The 19,806-nt window shown below is 33.7% G+C and overlaps 1 protein-coding gene across 3 annotated transcripts in view; it reads right to left on the bottom strand.

The window, feature by feature from the left end:
* Positions 1–19,806, bottom strand: part of LOC143225278 (irregular chiasm C-roughest protein-like) — a 133,520-nt gene that overhangs the window by 73,004 nt on the left and 40,710 nt on the right. The window contains exon 2 of one of the 3 annotated variants that reach the window (XM_076454382.1): positions 16,759–16,876. The exons of the other annotated variants lie outside the window; for them this stretch is intronic. The gene's annotated coding sequence lies outside the window, so the exon portion shown is untranslated. The remainder of the gene's footprint in view (positions 1–16,758; positions 16,877–19,806) is intronic. 3 annotated transcript variants of the gene reach the window in all.

The following is a 19,806-nucleotide window of genomic DNA, read 5'->3' as shown; positions in this document are numbered from 1 at the left end:
AGTCAATCCCTTATCGGGCTCTCTTCCTTCTGGTAAGTAGTTCAACATTACGGAAAGTGATAGAAAGCTCTTCCTTTCTAGCTTTGACACAAATACATAATATAAATACTTTGAAATAATGAAAATTATTATAAAAATGTTTAACATTTGCTGGTCTTATTAAGAAACATCCCTTCATGGCCTATTGTTCCTTCTCGCTCGTGAAGCTTGGTTTATGTTTGAAATATTGACTTGTTAAAAAAATTAAAGAAAATGGTTCACTTGGTTTACTAGATCTTAGAACCGTTTTAAATTAGCCCTGTTTTTGCGATTTAGAAATGCAGAAAATTTCTACATATACACAAAACTGATCGATATTATTCATATGTGTGGAACTTTATAAAAGACCCTGCGCGACTGTATTTTTAGATAATGTTTTGTAAGCGTTCATATATGTCAGAGAAGAACAAAACAAACCTAACAAGCAATGAAGAAACGTATCCGTCACGTTCTACCAGTCGTTTGCTGTCTCTCCCTCATTACACAATACGTCCTCATTAAAGAGCACATTACTGACATTGAAATCCGCACGTGTGTGTCTGTTATCTACCACCATATGACTCACAAACTTAAAACGATGCACTGAAAGTGTGTAGATAATTTTGTCATTGCGAAAAGTGTAACAGAATGCAGGTATTTTTTCTTTAAAAATCTGAAGTTATCTAACCAAAAGTTATAACCGTGATCACACACACAAAAAAATTCCCGTGATATTAAGCTTCTTTGATTTCTCTATGTATCAAACAATTCCATTGTTTTTTGAATACCAGTTGTACAGTGTCTACAAAACGTTCCTGCAAATTAAAACAGCAACAACAACAGAAAATGAAAATTAAAGAAATAAAAAGAAACGGAAGGTGGTGAGATAATAGTGGAATTATAAGGAAACAACATCAGAAAGGAATACAGCCCCAGAGATATTAATAAAACCAAGTTTTTCCATTAGGACATTTTAAAACATAACATATAACTTCCAACGTTCAATGGTGGACAAGCAGCAAGTTTACGAACTTACAACGTTAAAATCAGGGGTTCAATTCATTTCGGTGGTTAGAGCACAAATAGCTTTGCGTTAAAACAACTAAAAGCAGCATCCAGAAACTTAGGATTTGTTTTGAACTTCGCGCAAAGCTACTCGAGGGCTATCTGTGCTAGCCTTCCCTAATTGAGCAGTGCAAGAGTTAGGGGAAGGCAGCTAGTCATCATCACCCAACGCTAACTCTTGGGCTATTCTTTTAGCAACGAATAGTGGGATTACTGTGACATTATAACGTCCCCACGGCTGAAAGGGCGAACATGTTTGGTGTGACGGGGATTCGAACTCGTGACCTTCAAATTACGAGTCGAGTACCTTAACCAACTGGCCATGCCAGGCTATGGAAATTTAGGAAATGGTCAAAATAGGCACGTATTTCACTCAAACATTTCCACTTAGAAAGAAATATGTTCCAGAATTTATTTTTGAAAATTTTATTGTTCATTGCATAACATTAAAGTGAGGTAAAGAGTCGAAAGCTCTATACACAAACAAATGACCAATAATAAGTCAAACATATCCATTTTAAATTTAAAACATACCTGTCCATCAAAATCATATATTGATAATTTAATTGTTTTATACTGAATTTCTATTCAACTTTTATTTTCTTTCCAAATTAAGTATAACAAATTTTTTACTCATATGAAAGTCATTTCATATTCATATAATTAAACTATATATTCCATAAAAAATTGTTTAAGATTATGGAAAAATCTATCATAATTTTCAACTTCCTTTCGAATGTTTAAGATTGAAAACGGAAACAAATATGTTTTAACAACGTCTACTGTATTCCGTCATTTTCACTTTCTAATTAATATTATAATAGATGGTTAGACAAGATAAAATTATTCAGAAAATTAAAATAGAGTACAGTAAGATCGAATATGAAATACATTTTAATAATAGTCAACAAATGGTTTCGTTTGATTTGTCTGTTTGCTTTTTGAATTTCCCACAAATCTACACAAGGGCTATCTGCGCATGTCGTCCCTAATTTAGCAGGGGCTATCTGCGCATTCCGTCCCTAATTTAGCAGTATGCCACTAGAAGGAAGGCAGCAAGTCACCACCACCCACTTCCAACTCATGGGTTACTTTTTTACCAACGAATAGTGGGATTGACTGTTACATAATAGCGCCCCCACGGATTAAAAGACAAGCATGTTTGGTGGAACGGATACTCAAACCAGCGACTCCTAGATTGCGAGTAAATTTCCCTAGCTATTTGACTATGTCGGGCCACAAATTATTGTAACAATGTCAGTTGGCAAGAAAGATTTGTACAGACAGCAACAACAAAAAGGCCACTTTTGTATACTGAAATATGGAAGGTTCGGTCATGCTTATTGTGGTGTTTTGTACATTCGATGAAAACATTTGATGATAATTAGAAAGCGATTAAAATATTTCAGAACCTTAATTAAAAAACAAAGCAAGTGTTTAAAAGAAAACGCATGGTAGTTGGTCTTGATAATTTGGCTCAGGTGAAAGTTGCAAAACTAATAAAAAAAAACTGAAACCTAAAAGGAAAACAATAATCCTTTAAGTCAATGTAATCAATTTTGGGATATATTAAGTTTTTATTTCGGATAGAGGTAGCTACATGTCATTGTCAGTTTTGTATACTTTTTCTACTTTAATTTAATCTGTTTTTTCTGTGTTAATTTTAATTTTTATGTTACAAATCAAATTTGCATCCACGCCACTGTTCATAAAATCAGTGAATCAGCGGTGAGTTAAGAGCTTATAACGATAAAATCCAAACTTCGATTCCTCATGATAGACAGATCTGAAGTAGCCTATTGTGTTTAGTTTGCTCTAAAACAATGAATATAACGTTTGAGCTAAATACTTTCTTTTGTTAAAAAATAAAATATACCTATTTTAACTTTTCTTAAGTTTACGATTCAGTTCGGTAAAGCCATGAACACCCGTTGAAAAATTTTATATTAAAATAAAATTCATATTTTTATGTCTTTAAACTAAACTTTCAGAGGAATGATCAACGCCTGAAAGGTTACATTATTGTAAAAGTCAATTTCTTCTTCTCTGGTTATTGGTTTTGTAAGGAGTTATTATCGACAAAGCTTCAACCTGGCAGACGCAATCCGAACATGTTATTAAAAACCTCAGGAAGAACGGCTGATAAATTAAAAATAAAGTAAACTGAAATTTATAGTAAGGAAAAATAGATAATCACTGTTATTGTTTACTTTTCTTTGAAGGCGGAAGTGAAAAGGAGCGAAAACCTATGTTTTAATCCAGTGATCAAAGTGTAGTCACTACATTCATATAGTGTTGAAGATGAAGTCATTATGCTTATATAGTGGTCAAAGTAAAGCCACTTCGCTTATATATTGATAAAATTGAAGTTACTATGCTTATATAATTATCAAGGTGAAGTAACTACGTTCATATAGTGATGAAAGTGAAGTCATTACGACCACATAGTGATGAAGGTCAAGTCACTACATCCTTATAGTTATGAAATTGAAGTCACTACGTTTAAATATTGATGAAGATAAAGTCACTATGCATGTATAGTGACCAAAGTGAAGTCACTACGTTCATATAGTGATGAAGATAAAGTCACTATGCTTGCATAGTGATCAAAGTGAAGTCACTACGTTCATATCGTGATGAAGATAAAGTCACTATGCTTGTATGGTAATCAAAGTGAAGTCACTACGTTCATATAGTGATCTCGGTGAAGTGATGACAGTACCATGTGAAGTTGCCACATTCATATAGCGAAGTAATTATCTGTTTTATACCAATACCGTTAGTGATAACTACGGAAGTTATTTGGTTTAATACGTTAGCTTAAGTTACTACTTTTTTGGATCACATGAAGCTACGTGACTTTTTATGCAGTGCTATTCTGCTATATATGAACCTTTAATTAATAGGTTCAAAATACTAACCCGATTTCAGATATATTGTTGTCAAAACCGTATTAAGTAACATATTTTATACTTTACGAATCATTGCTTATTAACATTATTGGTGTTTTTTATATTTTAACATTACTATTGTATTACCGATGTTATAACAGTTTATAAGACGTAATAATTGGTTTATTACTGGTTTTTTATGTATATTGATACTATTTTGTTATATCCCAAGCTATAGCTTCTAAAATAAAGGAGCTTGTTTGTACGAAACGTATTTTTTCATCTTGCATTGAAAATAGAAGCTCAGAAGTAATAAGCCATACAAATGTTGGTATTCACAGCGCGCGTGCTTTCTGGTAGAATGGGTTCTATACAGCGATACTAACATTAGGTAAGTTGTACACAAAACGCTTATTTCTTTCTTCAGACGATGATTATCATTTTTTTCTTAGGGACCGCAGGGGGAGAGTTGTTATAAGAGTTCGTTGTAACTCCCCCTCCCCTTTAGTTCCCAGGAAAAATAATAAGAATCCGTTGTAAGGCCTTTAATGTTGATAGTGTTTGGAAAAAGCTAAATATGATATCGATTGTTTGTCAAAACGTAGAAACATTTACATATTACGTAAATCGGAAAACTTTTCAGTAGGATAACTATGAAAATGTGATGGATGAAATAACCTTCGACCTTAAGATATGTAATAACAATTTGTTTTATGCAATGTGACAGAAATAAACAGATACTATTATATGGTAAAATACTTCACTAATACATGTAATAGATCAATAACAATGGATAATCGCATTTTTTACACGTTGAATAAGAGATAAATATACGTTGCTTTACGGACTTTCTTGGAATTGTTTTAATATAGAAAACGGATAATGCAAATGTGAGTGACTTTTTGTAGTAAATGCTTTTTTATTTCAATTGGAATGCTTGAGTGAAAGTTATTTGTTTTATGTGGGTTTTTTACAATTATACTACTTATATATCTTCACGTATTTCATTCATAGACGACACTCAAGAATTTCGTAGTCCTCGTTTCGCACGCAACTGTCTTATGACGTTTTTTTTAACAAAGATTTTTATTCAATAATCCTTGCAAAAACTCCCTGCCATCCTTGGTGTATAGAATGTATGTTTTATTTATTCTATAAAATAAGACCCACAACGTAATGGTTTGATGATATTAGTATTGGAAGAGAGCTATGAAGAAGAAACTAGAAATGCAGTTCCACTAATTCTAGTCTCAAATTTGTAAGATTTAGTTGGTTTTTGATTGTTTTCTTAAATGGCATGGTATTGTCTAAAAGCAACAATTAGATATTTCTTTTCCATATACATTATGATTCACGACGTTTGACATCAACAATAAGTAAAGAGTTCCTCATAAATAGGTTATGTGATATTATTTTAATGCACCACTAGATGCCGTTTCTAGCTTGATATTATTATATGAGAACGTTCATGCAGTTAAAAGCAGGGACTGCATACAGCTTTGACGTTCTCTATCAGTTTCACAACAGCAACAGTCTTTTAAGATTTCAAGGCTATCTGTAGGATTTTAGTTGATATTAACCAATATATGACTTTGAACTCCGTAATCCATTTCACCCCTTTCCAGTAGTTTGATATGACAACTGAGGATGCAGCGCTTGTTTATTTAATTCTGTGCAGAGCTACACGATGACTATATGTGGTGGCCATCACTAGTTTAGAAGTTATAGATCAGAGGAAATGCATCTGATCAACACCACCCACCGCCTTCTCTTGGGCTGCTTTTTACCAACGAAAAATGGGATAGACCGTTACGTTATAATGAACCTACACCTGAGAGATCGAGCATATTGTGGTGATGAGATGGGAACTGCAATTTCTAGACTGTGAGTCGAGTGCCCTAATTAAAAGGCCAAGTGTAACAGTGCATGAGGCCATGGGTGTAAATAAAAGGTTTTCTCGAGTTCTAGGCTGGTTTTAGTTGTGGAAATGCATAACAATAATTAGTTCGGCAGATTACTACTGTAGTACAGCAGTTACAGATTCGTGATACCGTCCTAGATTTGGATGAAGATATTTTCGTAGTTAAGCTGTCTACACAACAACAGGAGATTAGACTATTGAACTTCCAGGGAAAGTAAAGTGACAGCTGGAGAGTATGTGTCTAAAAGATTAGTCTGGAACCAAAGACCACTACCAGGTGGAGTAGCCATTTTGTATTGCTGAGTTCTGAAAGAAACACAATGTATTTTATTTTGTGAAGCCAACGTCGAGTTTTGCATCTCAAATAACAAATAACAGTTGTTCTATTTTACTGACGTAAAAAGAAATACTGTATAAAAGCTGATAAAAATGCAACAAGATTCCAGCCACAAGTGTAAACATTTCTGGTAACTGAAGAACGGATTTCTTTAATAGAACATGCAGCAGATGGAATCACTTACTTTCAAACAAAAGCCATTTCCAACTAGACAGTAAACAAAGATACGAAGAACAACGATGGCCTACTATTAACATCTTAATCAATGTGATGGATACGAATCATGAGTATATCAATTACAAGAGACATAAAAAAAATCAATGAGCGAAGCGAGACTAATATGTTGTTTTTACAACGTACAGCTTAGCTGAGTAATTGTTTTAAATTAACAAGGAAATGAGCGTTCGATTTAGCAGAAATGAGACATCATTTCTAAAGGTCTGTTCATTATTTGTCTTGTAAACAAACCCTCTAATGTGAACGAAAAATCACAGGTCATAAAGAGACACTGCACAATAAACTGATCAATTCGAAGGAACTTATATATATATTCATCTGTACATATCGGCTGATCGAACGGTCAATGTAATTTATTTTAGATATTTGTCTAACTATGAATAAATGCGACTTTTACAGTGCAGCTTCTTTTTATGGTGCTCCATATGAAATGTGGAAACGTTTGATATCTCTCGTTCTCAAAATCTAAAATTTACTGAAATTCAGAACCATTATTTTGCTATTCAAATGGAGATATATATAAATTATTATTAGGCTTAAATATAATGATTTCGTAAACTATTGTTTTATTGTTCGAACGAAAAAAGTAATTTACAAACACAAAGAATGATTCTCCCTTTTATGTAAACTCTTAAACTCTTATTTGTTAGCTTTCTCCTGATAATAGTTAAACCATAAAGTCTCCTCTTTATGGTAATGTAATAGCTTACAGACAGAATAATGTCTACACGTTTAAAAGAAAGTTCAGACAAAGAAGTGTGTATTCATTGGAGACTTATATGTTTTGGATCTGCGTTTCGACGTCTTAACAGAAATCTTCATCAGGTAAAACTGGATGACGTATATTCGTGAATACTCAATTAATACAATTTACATAGCACTATAATCAGTCAGTCCTCAGAAAGAATGAGTTACTCGAGTTACAATATTTCTCTTGCGCATAGTGAAATTTGGTATATATAGAGAGAATATATCTTATAAGATTTGGGAACTATAACTTCGAGTTTGATTCTTCAACAGACAATATGCAATAGATGATCAACGATCCATAAGTTATTTCCAATTGTTTCTACGACCTTTTGTTTCAGAGTTACTTGACCACAGTAATTACAGTTAACTTCCCTTTTATCGTGGAACGTACTCATAACTTTATTGAACAAAGCTTGTTAAGATGAGACAACATCCTACTCCAGCTTCCTTATTCTATGTGTATTTTCATCCTAAGGATGTTACGATAAGCTAATTCCTTATTCCAACTCATTTGGTTATATTCCAAGGTTATTACCAGATCTAGTACTTTACCCCAACTTGTTTAATATTTGCATTCAAAGGTTTCTACACTACAGATCATTGAATGTATATTTTAACCTTAAGTGTTACTCTGAGAGATTATTTCTGTTTAAATAAACCACTTTCTAGCTTCTTTCTTCTTACAATACTTTAATTTACTTTTCATATAACATCCTACTAAAAATTTACCATTTTTATGTCTTTATTCTAACAGCGGTCAGACGTGGCCCAATGATTAAGTTTATTGTGTCTGGTTGTGGACAATTGGTCCATGTCCGAGATGTGACGTGCAACTGAACAATGAGCTACGAATTACTATTTATATCTGTTCAACTGAAAAATCATATTAGATGCTCGAATTAACTTAGAAAACATGTCATATGTCCCTGGCAAACTGAGAGTACATATAAGATATTTATGTTAAACTAAAAATACATGTCATATATCCTTAATAAACTGAGAATACGTATCAAATGCTCCTGTTGAACTGCGAAAACCTTTCATTTTCCATGTCAATTCGATAAAACATAACGTCCATCCACATTAAACTAAGAAGCCCATCAGTTACCTTGTTAAACTGAGAAAACCTATAGTTTATTCCACTGAACTGACAATACTTGTTATTTAGTCTCATTAAATTAAAAAAAATCAAGTTTTTCTTGTTAAATGGAAAAATAACTACTAGTGGTTCCAATTTAATGAATTAAATCTACCAATAATTTCTGTTAAAGTAGAAGAAGCTATGAGTTATCACTGTTAAACCTAGTCGACTAATCATCCTTATTAAACTACTTGTTTTTCTGTTAGAATAAGAAACAACATCAGTTAGCCTTCTTAAACTGAGAATGCCTATTGGTTATTCCTGCTATAGTACGAACACCTACAAGTTATCCCAGTTTAACTTACGACTTTCCCTCTTTAATTGATGATATTCTAGTTATTCCTGTTATAGTAAGATATCCTAATGTTATTCATTTTAAACTGAAAAAAGACAACATACAGCAATGTGAAAAAGTTAGGACACCCAATAAAAGCCTGTGTATTTTTGTAACATTTTTGGATAGATAGATATTTAATCTCAATTTTAACAATACTGAGAGATTATAGAAATATAACTAAACAATTAAAAGTGAATAAAAGACTTTTCAATATCTTCTGTAAATGTAATTCTACAAAATTGAATATTCTAACAAAAGAAAATGCTAGGACACCCCCACATTTATTCCCACTTAAAATGGCTCAACTCACACACAGGTGTATCACACCAGATACACATGATTAGATCGTTACTCAGCATTTTGAATGAGGCTTGCCATATTTAAACCTCAGACATTTAGTTTGGTGTGCTCCTGACTGTTGAAGTGAGAGTGAGCTCCATGGTGAGAGCAAAAGAGCTGTCTGAGGCCTTCATAATGAAAATTGTAGTAGCTTATAAGTCTGGTAAGGAATTTTAAAAGATCCCAAAAATTTTGAAATCAGCCATTCCACTGTCCGGAAAATAGTCACCAAGTGGAGGGATTTCATAACAACTGCCAACATGCCCAGGTCTGGTCGTCCAAGCAAGTTCACCCCAAGAGCAGACCGCAAGATGCTAAAAGAGGTCTCCAAACACCCTAACATGTCATCACGGGATCTACAGCAGGCTCTGGCTACTGTTGATGTGAAAGTGCATGCCTCTACAATCAGAAAGAAACTGCACAAGTTTAACTTGCATGGGAGATGTGCAAGGAGGAAACCTTTGCTCTCTAAGAGAAACATCAAGGCCAGACTGAAATTTGAGAGAGAGATTGTAAACAAAGACCAGGACTTCTGGAATAACGTTCTTTGGACAGATGAGTCCAAAATTGAATTATTTGGACACCAAATAGAGGACATGTTTGGCGTAAACCAGATACAGCATTCCAGGAAAAGAACCTCATACCAACTGTGAAGCATAGAGGTGGAAGTGTCATGGTTTGAGGCTGCTTTGCTGCAGCAGGACCTGGACAGCTCACGATTATAGAATCCACCATGAATTTTACTGTGTATCAGAGGGTGCTTGAGGATCATGTGAGACCATCTGTACGAAAATTAAAGCTGAAGCGGAACTGGACCGTGCAACACGACAATGACCCAAAACATACTAGTAAATTCACCAAGAACTGGTTGAAAACTAAGAAATGGAGAGTCCTGGAATGGCCGAGTCAAAGCCCAGATCTTAATCCCATTGAGATGCTGTGGGGTGACTTGAAACGGGCTGTACACGCAAGAAACCCCTTAAACATCTTACAGCTGAAAGAATTCTGTGTTGGGAAGTGGGGCAAACTTTCTTCAGACCGATATCAGAGACTAGTAGATGGCTACAAGAAGCGTCTCACTGCAGTTATTTCAGTCAAAGGGGGTAACACTAGCTATTAGGGGGTATGGTGTTCTAACTTTTTCCTCAGTTAGAATATGCATTTTGAGAAGTACATTTACAGAAGATCTTAAAAAGTCTTTTCTTCAGTTTTAATTGTTTAGTTATATTCTTATAATCACTCAGTATTTTTAAAATTGAGATTAAATATCTATATATCCAAAAATGTTACACAAATACACAGCTTTTATTGGGTGTCCTAACTTTTTCACATGACTGTAAGCATGTTTCTTTTTCAACTCAGAAAAAGCTACTTCTAAAAATAATATTGAATCCTATCAACTGTATCTGCTATCGGACAATACTGATCAGCTATTAATGTTAAACGAAGAAAAACCACCAGCTACCTCTTTTAAATTATGAAAATATCAGAGAATTATCTAAATTAAACTGAGAAGAACTACGAGTTATTCCTGCCTAACCTACAAAATCAACTAGTTATCTCTTTCAAGCTTACAAAACATACGGGGATTATCGATATAAGCTGAATAATTATTGAAGAGAGAAAATTCACCTTTTAAGTCTGTTTAACCGAGAATAAAACCCTCATAGTTATCCCTATTAAAGTGCAAAGATACATTAGTTATTCATGCTAAAATGGGACGACGTTCAAAAGTTATCTGTCAATCTGAGAAAACTACCAGTTATCTTATAAAACTGAGAAGTTCTTCCATTTATTCCTATAAGATTAAAAAGATCTATTAGTTATTCCTGTTCAACTGAGAAAACCCAAAGTTATATTTTTGGAAATGAGAAGACCTTCTAGTTATTATAGTTAAATTAAAAAAAACTGATATTTTATTTGTTAAGTTCAGAAAACGAACTAGTTATTACTGTTAAACACTGGATTTTAACTAGTTGTTCTTGTTATTTCTGTTAACATGAGAAAACCTATCAGGTATCTCTTTCAAACTAAGAAAGTCAACGGGAATTATCTCAGTCAAACCTTCGACTTATTCTTGTTAAACGGAGAAAACCTTCAAGTTATCTCTGTTAATAGTAAAAAATCTGCCATTTTTCACCTGTTAGTTTGATAAAATCTGTTAACAATATCTGTAAAACTGAGATCACCTGACATCTCTTCCTGTTAAGCCGAGGAAACCTACCTGTTGTCCTTTGTAAACTTGATGGTGGTCTCCTACAGTACTACTAGATCCCAGAATTTTTTAGATGTCTATACAATTTATGTGTATAAATGTTGAAACACACGTAGAACTCACTATCGACCCAGTGATCTAACGACAGTCGTCTCAATCGAAGCTGTGGTGCTTAGATCTCCATGATGTTGGTTTTGCTACCTCATTTGAACTGTTTGTTCAAATACTAACTTGTGAATGCTATATGATCTGTTCTTAATGCCCGTTAGCGCAAAATAAATTTTCTTGTTAGAGAACACTAACGATGTGGGACTATGTCTCTGAAAACTGTAATAATAATGTGAAACAGAAACTCTTATCTGTAGAGATCCAACAAATCAATGTGATTGTAAGTTTCTCTGTTTTCTCAGCTTAGCACATCGTCCACAAATGTAATAACGTTCAATAACGAATCTCGTTCTCACAATGTCAGCCATAACTGTAATGGACATTTGAACAATTTCTTTTAATCTTTACAATAAAATTTGTCTGATTGCAGAATAACGACATTTTGATCAATTTTCTATTTTGTTCTTAGCTTGATTAGATCTAAAAAATAACGATATTTTGGTTTAGTTACTTCTATATTTATATTTTGATAAAACTGAAAAATGACGACATTTTAGCTCAGTTGTTGTTGTGGTTTTAGCTTGATTAAGTCTGCAAAGATTTTACATGAGTGCTTGTTTGTTTTTGAATTTCTCGCAAAGCTACTCGAGGGCTATCTGCACTAGCCGTCTCTAATTTAGCAGTGTAAGACTAGAGGGAAGGCAGCTAGTCATCACCACCCACCGCCAACTCTTGGGCTACTCTTTAACCAACGAATAGTGGGATTGATCGTCACATTATAACGCTCCCACAGCTAAAAGGTGAAGCATGTTTGGTGCGATCGGGATTCGAACCCGCGACCCTCAGATTACGAGTCGAACGCCTTAACCCACCTGGACATGCCGAGCCTTACATAGGTGTGTCGCTAATTATAATGACATCTACTTAACGTATGTCAATTGCAAGAACGACCTTCCTTCTCAGTATTTCGTAATATATTTATTTGAGCGCTTACCTTGAGATAAATCTTTAATAAAAAACACATTTGGACTCAAACCAATCCATCCGTTTTTCTTGACTCTAAAGATTTCTACGCTGAGTTGGAGAATTGAATCCTGTTAAGTAATTACTTGTAAGATCTGTAAAATGTGCGTTCACAGAAAAACCCGCAGTATTTTCAGGAACAGGAAAATATGTATATTTTTGTTGAATAAAGTTGCGGAAAAAAGTGAAAATTGTATCTCATAGAAAGGTTTTATTTTGATAATCAGTTTGACAAAATTGAAGGTATTCTCAAATTTTTGTTGAGTTTTTTGGAACATCATAAATTACGTTTGTTTGTCTACGTGGTCATGAATTAAATACATAGTAATTGTTACGTAAGCATGAGCGATTGTCAATTTTTATGTAGGAAATTCTGGTTTACTCAAAGGCAAGCATTGACAAAACGTTACCCTTACATAATTACTTATATTTAATCCATTTATAAATCTGCAAACTTACTGGTGCACACCGTCAATAAGAGGTTGTTGGAAATATTCAAAAGTAGTTTAGATTTTAGAAGTTGTGTTGACTGAGTTAGCAAATTTGCCATTTATCAAGGGATATTGGAATTAGGAAAGTAGTTTCCTAATCTATTTTGTACAAGTTGTTCTTACCTTTTGCAGTGTTAAAGTTGGAGCAATTACAATGAAGAGGATTTAACTTCATTGTAAAAATATTGAACGTTTTAGACTTAGGTCTAAAATTGTTAAATGCTTTATATAAATATATGTATAGATTACTGAACCCTTTTGAATAGGACGTATTACATATTGTTTAACTCTCCATGTGTTTGTATATACAAAATGGAATAATCAAAAAATCTTTTTAGGGATTACTTGAGTCCTCTGAGTACAGAGGATTAGCCATATCATGGCTGATCAGTAAGATAACGAGAAAGAGCTAAACATCTCTGACATGGCTAGTTGTTTAAAAAATATTTCACCAAGTATTTCGTTTTCCACTGGTAAAAACTGTTGTTGCCAATTGCAGGCAAGAGTTGACAAATGGCAGTAACTAAACTAGAAGTCCTTCAACAGTGGTGAAGATTCTATAAACCATAGCAATTAGTCTTAACTGGTTTTAAAAGTGCTCATTTCATGTATAAACTGAAAAATGTGACTTTACTGGGATGTAAAATGCAAACTGTGAACAATATGTACTTACAAAAATTTCGCCATACAGGACAAGGAGTCAACTACAAAAATATTTTACACAAGGGCCAATCAAAATATACAAAAATATTTAACAACACACTTAGAGAACTTTGATATGAATGATCTGAAACTAGCGGTGATCCAAACATCAAGCTACAGTCGATCTAAACTTATCGGAGTCAAACAGTAAAAATACTTAGAATTTAGAGCAAAAGCATTTCTTGGATAGTAAAATTGATAGACGAAAGGACTTCCTCTAGAAGGACTTAACAGTTTGAGATCAGGAATAAAAATGCTGATATATTTGACAATCCAGATGAATCAGAAGACACAAGTCTGGCAAATGACGAAAATACCACATTTCTTGAACTTGTTAATAGCAGTTGTACAGTAAGGAAATCCAACATGATTCTAAAAACTTCCTGTTATACTTAACAGACAGATGGGTCTGAAAGCACCAAAGTCCCAAACATTAGAACAATAATTAATCTGACTTTAGGTTTGGTTTGGTTTGAATAAGTTTTTTTTTCCACTCACATGTGCATCGTGAATTAACTCCTATACATTGGGTTCATATCTTTGTTAACGATCATTACAGTTTATTTTTTTTATACTGACAAATTTTGTTGAGGTATGTAAACTTTCTTTTAAATATGAAAATTTATTTTTTAAATTAAAAAAGCATTATGGTTTTGTTTGTTTGTTTTAAATTTTGCGCAAAGCAATACGAGGGCTATTTGCGCTAGCCGTCCATAATTTAGCAGTGTAAGACTAGAGGGAAGGCGCCCCCCTCCCAGTGGCTCAGCGGTATATCTGTGGACCTACAACGCTAAAAACCGGGTTTCGATACCTGTGGTGGGTAGAGCACAGATAGCCCATTGTGTAGCTTTGTGCTTAATTTAAAACAACAACAACTAGAGGGAAGGCAGCTAGTCATCACCACCCACCCCCAACTCTTGAGCTATTCTTCTACCAACTAATGGTGGAAGTGACCATCGTATTATAACGCTTCAACAGAAAAAGGGCGAGCATGTTTGGTGCGACTGGGATTCGAACTCGCGACTTTGAGTTTACGAGTCGAGTGCTCTAACCACCTGGCCGTGTCGTGTCTTTGACTGTAAGAAATGGAATAATAAATGTGATAGAGCATACGTAGAGGAAATATTTTCCTTCTCCTCGTCATGATATAAATGATTAGAAATGATTAAGATTTAATCATTCCATCCAATATTTATTTAAATAATCACTCCCATAATTTTCACGGAATCAGCCAAAAGGCAAAGGCATAACAATACAAAAAAACTATCATTTATCGAATCTCTACATATAACCATATATTGATTTTTACTAGTATTCAGAGCCAGACACTAAATAGACAGTAAGTTTCAATAGGTACCAACACTTTGTTCCTAATTCTAAAACAATCAGTAAGAATACTAACTTCAACAATAATAAATGTATAATCCACAAACAAGTAAAAAGTACACTTGAACATATTAAAAGATAATTGTTCACGTAAGTGATAAACAAGGGGGCCTAGGGGAATTCCACAGTGAAGAACCTGAGAAGGGACTTCACTCCATTAATAACATTGTCTATTATTTAAGTATTTTACAAACGTTGCCAGGTAAGCTACAATGAGCACATACATAAAGCAACATTGTGTGATTTACACATTCAAATGCCTTGACAATATTTACCCAACAAACCAATACATATCTCGTAGCTTTGTAAACCTTAGAAAGCTTTGTAGTGATCGGCTATAGACACTTTCAAGTATACTCGTATTTACCGAAACCCAATTGCAAATTACTTAGAACGTTATTGGACTGAGAAAACAAGCAAACAAGATATAAAAAACTTGATCAGACAAAATTCGCTCTATAGTACCAGTAAGTGGTGAAATGATATAAGAAGGTTGTTAATTTTCCACCAGGTTAAGATCACCACTTTCGTAGATGTGTATGATTTGGGCAATTCGACGAACTTTAGGAAATTTGCCAATAACACATTGTTAACAAGTATAATTAATGTATCAATAATATAGTCAGAAATAGTCTTAAATACGGAGGTTAATATATCATCCGATCCAGCAGATGAAGCACTTAGAAGTGTCTTAACAGCTTCACGAATTTTAGTCGTAGTGACAGAGACAAGATAAAGACTGATTCTGACATCTAATGTTGGTAGCAGTAACACTTTGTTTTGATAAACAATCGTTAAAACTGCTAGTAATACTAATAGGATCAGTTAAAAAAAAACGAGGTCTTATAAATACGTGTTATCTAAACTTTATTATTTCAGGTTCTACCCATTTGTTTATTAATTGTTTGTCATGGTCTCCGTCCTGAATAACGTTATCAAAATACATAGCTCAGATCAGTAACTTGATCTTTAACAAGCACTTTGACCTCCAAACATTTATTACGAGTTAAGTAGAATAAATACGTGTGAAAATAAATCACCCGAATTATTTAATTCTACTGTATGATTATGATCATGCAAGCAGTTAGAGGTGGTATAATGGTGTGGAAAGCATCTGATATATGCTGCTCATCTTTTTTACTACGTAAAACTGATCCGTAATCTTTTACTGGCATCTGTAAACTAACGTAACGAGTCTTCTAGAGGAAAAGTATACGAATTAACAAAACGTTTTATGTCGTATTGCGAAGTCTGTGCAAAGTTGAGTCCTAGTCATTATCTAAACTCACATTCTATATCCACAATACTTACATTTTTTACTATTTTGATTTCTTCTACGGTTTAAAGTGTTATTTAAATACAACGTTTTCCCACAGGCGCAAAAGAAAAACGTTCTTCGAATATAGACGCTCTATATGTACTTCTTGTATAAACCTAGATAAATCACGAACAATTTAGTATTTATCTATTTATCATGCTATTAGTTACTAATATAAAAAGTCCATGCAATCAGTTTCATAACATACCACCACCTGGTCATGTCATGTACTGTATACATTTTGCATGCTTATTACATCATGCATTAATTACTGTTAAAAGTTAGAAACATCAGTACATTTTTGCTCTAAAATGATTTAAAGGAACGATGCATAGCGACCTTTCCTGTCAGCCAAATATTACGCGTATTTAACAAAGTTATTTACATCTCGTTACAAGCACGTTAAAGTAATAACATGTAATAACGTTCAAGAAAGTAATCAAATAGATTGATCTGATATCAAAGTTTCTATAACAAACCGTATGCTGTTTCCTCAGGAAGAAAGGTGTTCTTCACTTGAAGCGTAAAGGAAAGAAAACGATAACACGTGCAATGTGCACGAGGTGTGCAGGTAGTATCTGGCTTGGTTCTATTAACCTATCAACGAAAATATTCCGTCAGATGGCATCTTCGTCTTAGATCATGGTTTACATAATCATATTTCACGGACTTTCACACGGTTACGACTAAACCTTGCGTATCAAAGGAAGGACTGTCAGACAAGAGGAATAGCTTTCTTTACTTTTATACTATATACAATATACGATTAGTGATATAAATAATATTAATAACATTATTAAGTCGTGCGTATGACGGTGAAATTTCAACACTGGTGTGACAGTGAAGAGCTATAAATTTCTTTAACTGTAATAATTCAAATTAAAAGGGGGAAAATGATTTATTTTTCTAATTATCAGCTAACCAAAATCGTGTCCAAAATAAGAGATTGCACACACCCATATGTGTATATACACACGATTATGCATACAAATACGTACTCAGTGTTGTAGTAATGTGTACAAAGGACTTTGGCGTTGAAAGTTAATGAATATTTAGCAACAAGAAGTTTAAATTTACATCGTAATTGAGATCATCACAAAATTATTTTCCTGGACCATGTTTATGAGTTCTTGTTAAAGGTGTAAATTGTTGATCATATCAAACTAGTTGCGGCTGTCTTAAACATAGAACATCAAATGAGAGTAATGTCAGTTGAATATATTCTTTCTATTGTTGTTATTATTGCTCGTTTCACGTAGACGAAAGTCTTGTTTAGACTCGTTGGGATTTCATTTTTCTGAGAATTTGATTGCGTATTTACCACACGCTAAAGGGTATAGAAACGATATGCAGAATTACAACGATAAATCTTTTAGAATATAGTGTTAAACTGACGACATTACTAGGCTCTAGTGTTAAATCAAGAACTTTATCAGACTCTAGAGTTAAATCACAGACTAGAAGACTGGTGTTACACTGAGGACTCTGACATACCACTATTAAATCAACAACTATAAAGCTTTGTGTTAAATCAAGGATTTTGTTAGACTCTCATCCAGTTCAACTGTGCGCAAGTTGCGGATGTTTGTGTTACATTTGTATGACCCAGTTATATATTTTGCTGTTCTGTCTAGTGATTTTGTTTTTATGTTTAGTCCAGTTTTACTTGAATTTGTTTGTACCGTGAAGGTTAGTTGTACATGATTTTCTTTGTTGTTGCTCAGCACAGATTTGTTTGCTTTCATCGTTAAACACACTTGTATACATGTAGTTGTTTTGTGGTTAAGTCCGGTTGTAGAATTTTTTTTTTTGTGTGTGTTCGTTGTTAGAAAGCTTGTAAACTGAACCGACTCTGTACTGTTGCTGTGAGGAAATTCCATGTGTAACAGATACCATTTGTTATGAAGCGCAAGGGTATGTGCTTCGAAACATTTCCATATTAGCTGAGTTCCTAAAATCATGAAGTTTCTATCGTAGATTTTCCAACGAATAAAACTAACGAAAACATGAATATCGGAGAAGTGCGATTATCAAATAACACATGAAGAATGGCTGAGACAGGCGCCAAATTTCAACAGCAAAGTTTGAAAATTAGCATAAAAACCACCGGACAAGCCTTGATTTGTTGTGAATATAACAATTCATAAGTAGTTCGTCAAGAAGAAGAAGCCACACACAAACACATCTCATTCCTTGTTGACCAAATAACAAAACGATACGTGGCGCACGTATCTCCACACATATTTTTTTTCACATGTACAAGAGTGAGTGAGAGTTTATCGAAAGAGGTAAATGACTATTTATTTATTTTTTTCTCATTGGATGATTAGACACACAAAAAGGAAATAGCTGATAGGGAGAGCTCGAATGTGTTGAGAAATTTGTTATTGTTAATTTGTGAATATGTTTAAACTGCTGTATAACCTGTTTCTCGCCTCTACGATATATTCTGCTGCTGTAATATACCTCTCCTTAATTTATATGAATTCTAATTGCAAAGTTTCTGTCTTTGAAACACAATAATATCACAAGCATGCTTTATTGGACCTCCTTTAGTGTATTGGAAACCTACTAGCAATTAAAACAGGTTCTTTGGTTTGTTTTGAATTTCGCACAAAGCTACTCGAGGACTATCTGTGCTAGTCGTCCCTAATTTAGCAGTGTAAGACTAGATGGAAGGCAGCTAGTCATCACCACCCACCGTCAACTCTTGTACTACCCTTTTACTACTGAATAATGGGATTGACCGTATAATACCCCACGGCTGAAACGGCGAACATGTTTGGTGTGACGGGGATTCAAACCCTCGACCCTCAGATAACTGGTCAAGCCCCCTAATCACCTGGCCATGCCGTGCCATAGCTGAGTGATGATCAGTCATATGTGTTAAAAACTATACCCACGCCTCAAATAGCATTTATTTCGTTGTTTCTATGGAAAAATGGGACAACATAGGTGTGAGTTAATCCGTATAAAAAGTACGCCAATGGTCTTTGTCGGTTTCGATCTGTTTCAGTTTCCAATTATTAATTGTTTCCTGTTTATATTTTAAATTTTGAAAATAGAGATGTTATTATTGACTAGATGCTTTATTATTAAAGTTTCATATTTCAGTTTTGTTCATACAATATTTTATATAGAAAATAAATGGAACATTTATAAAGAATATACTAGAAGGAGTTATACTACGTTACTTATCCTTCATTGGCTATTTCTTCTAGCAATAATAATCAGGTTTCAATACTTGTTGTAGTCAAATCATGAATAGCTCATTTTGCATCTTGCGATTAGCTGTTTTAATTCAATTTTTGTTGGTTTGTTGGTTGATTATTTAAATGTATTACTTTACGCATATGGTTGCACGACTTATTCAGAACATTGTAGTTTTGTTCATATTTGAAATTTCATCTATACTTTTTCCATGTTATAACCAGTGATTTTTATGTAACCATTCTAAGCTGCATATGACTGAAAAGGTCTAGAAAGCTCACTGATGTTTTATGCAGTAAGCAATACCACTGGTTATC

The sequence above is a fragment of the Tachypleus tridentatus genome, chromosome 9, assembly GCF_004210375.1.
Source record: "Tachypleus tridentatus isolate NWPU-2018 chromosome 9, ASM421037v1, whole genome shotgun sequence".
Lineage (NCBI taxonomy): Eukaryota > Metazoa > Arthropoda > Merostomata > Xiphosura > Limulidae > Tachypleus > Tachypleus tridentatus.
The sequence above is the reverse complement of the archived record's forward strand: the minus strand, read 5'-3'. Positions and strand labels throughout refer to the sequence as shown.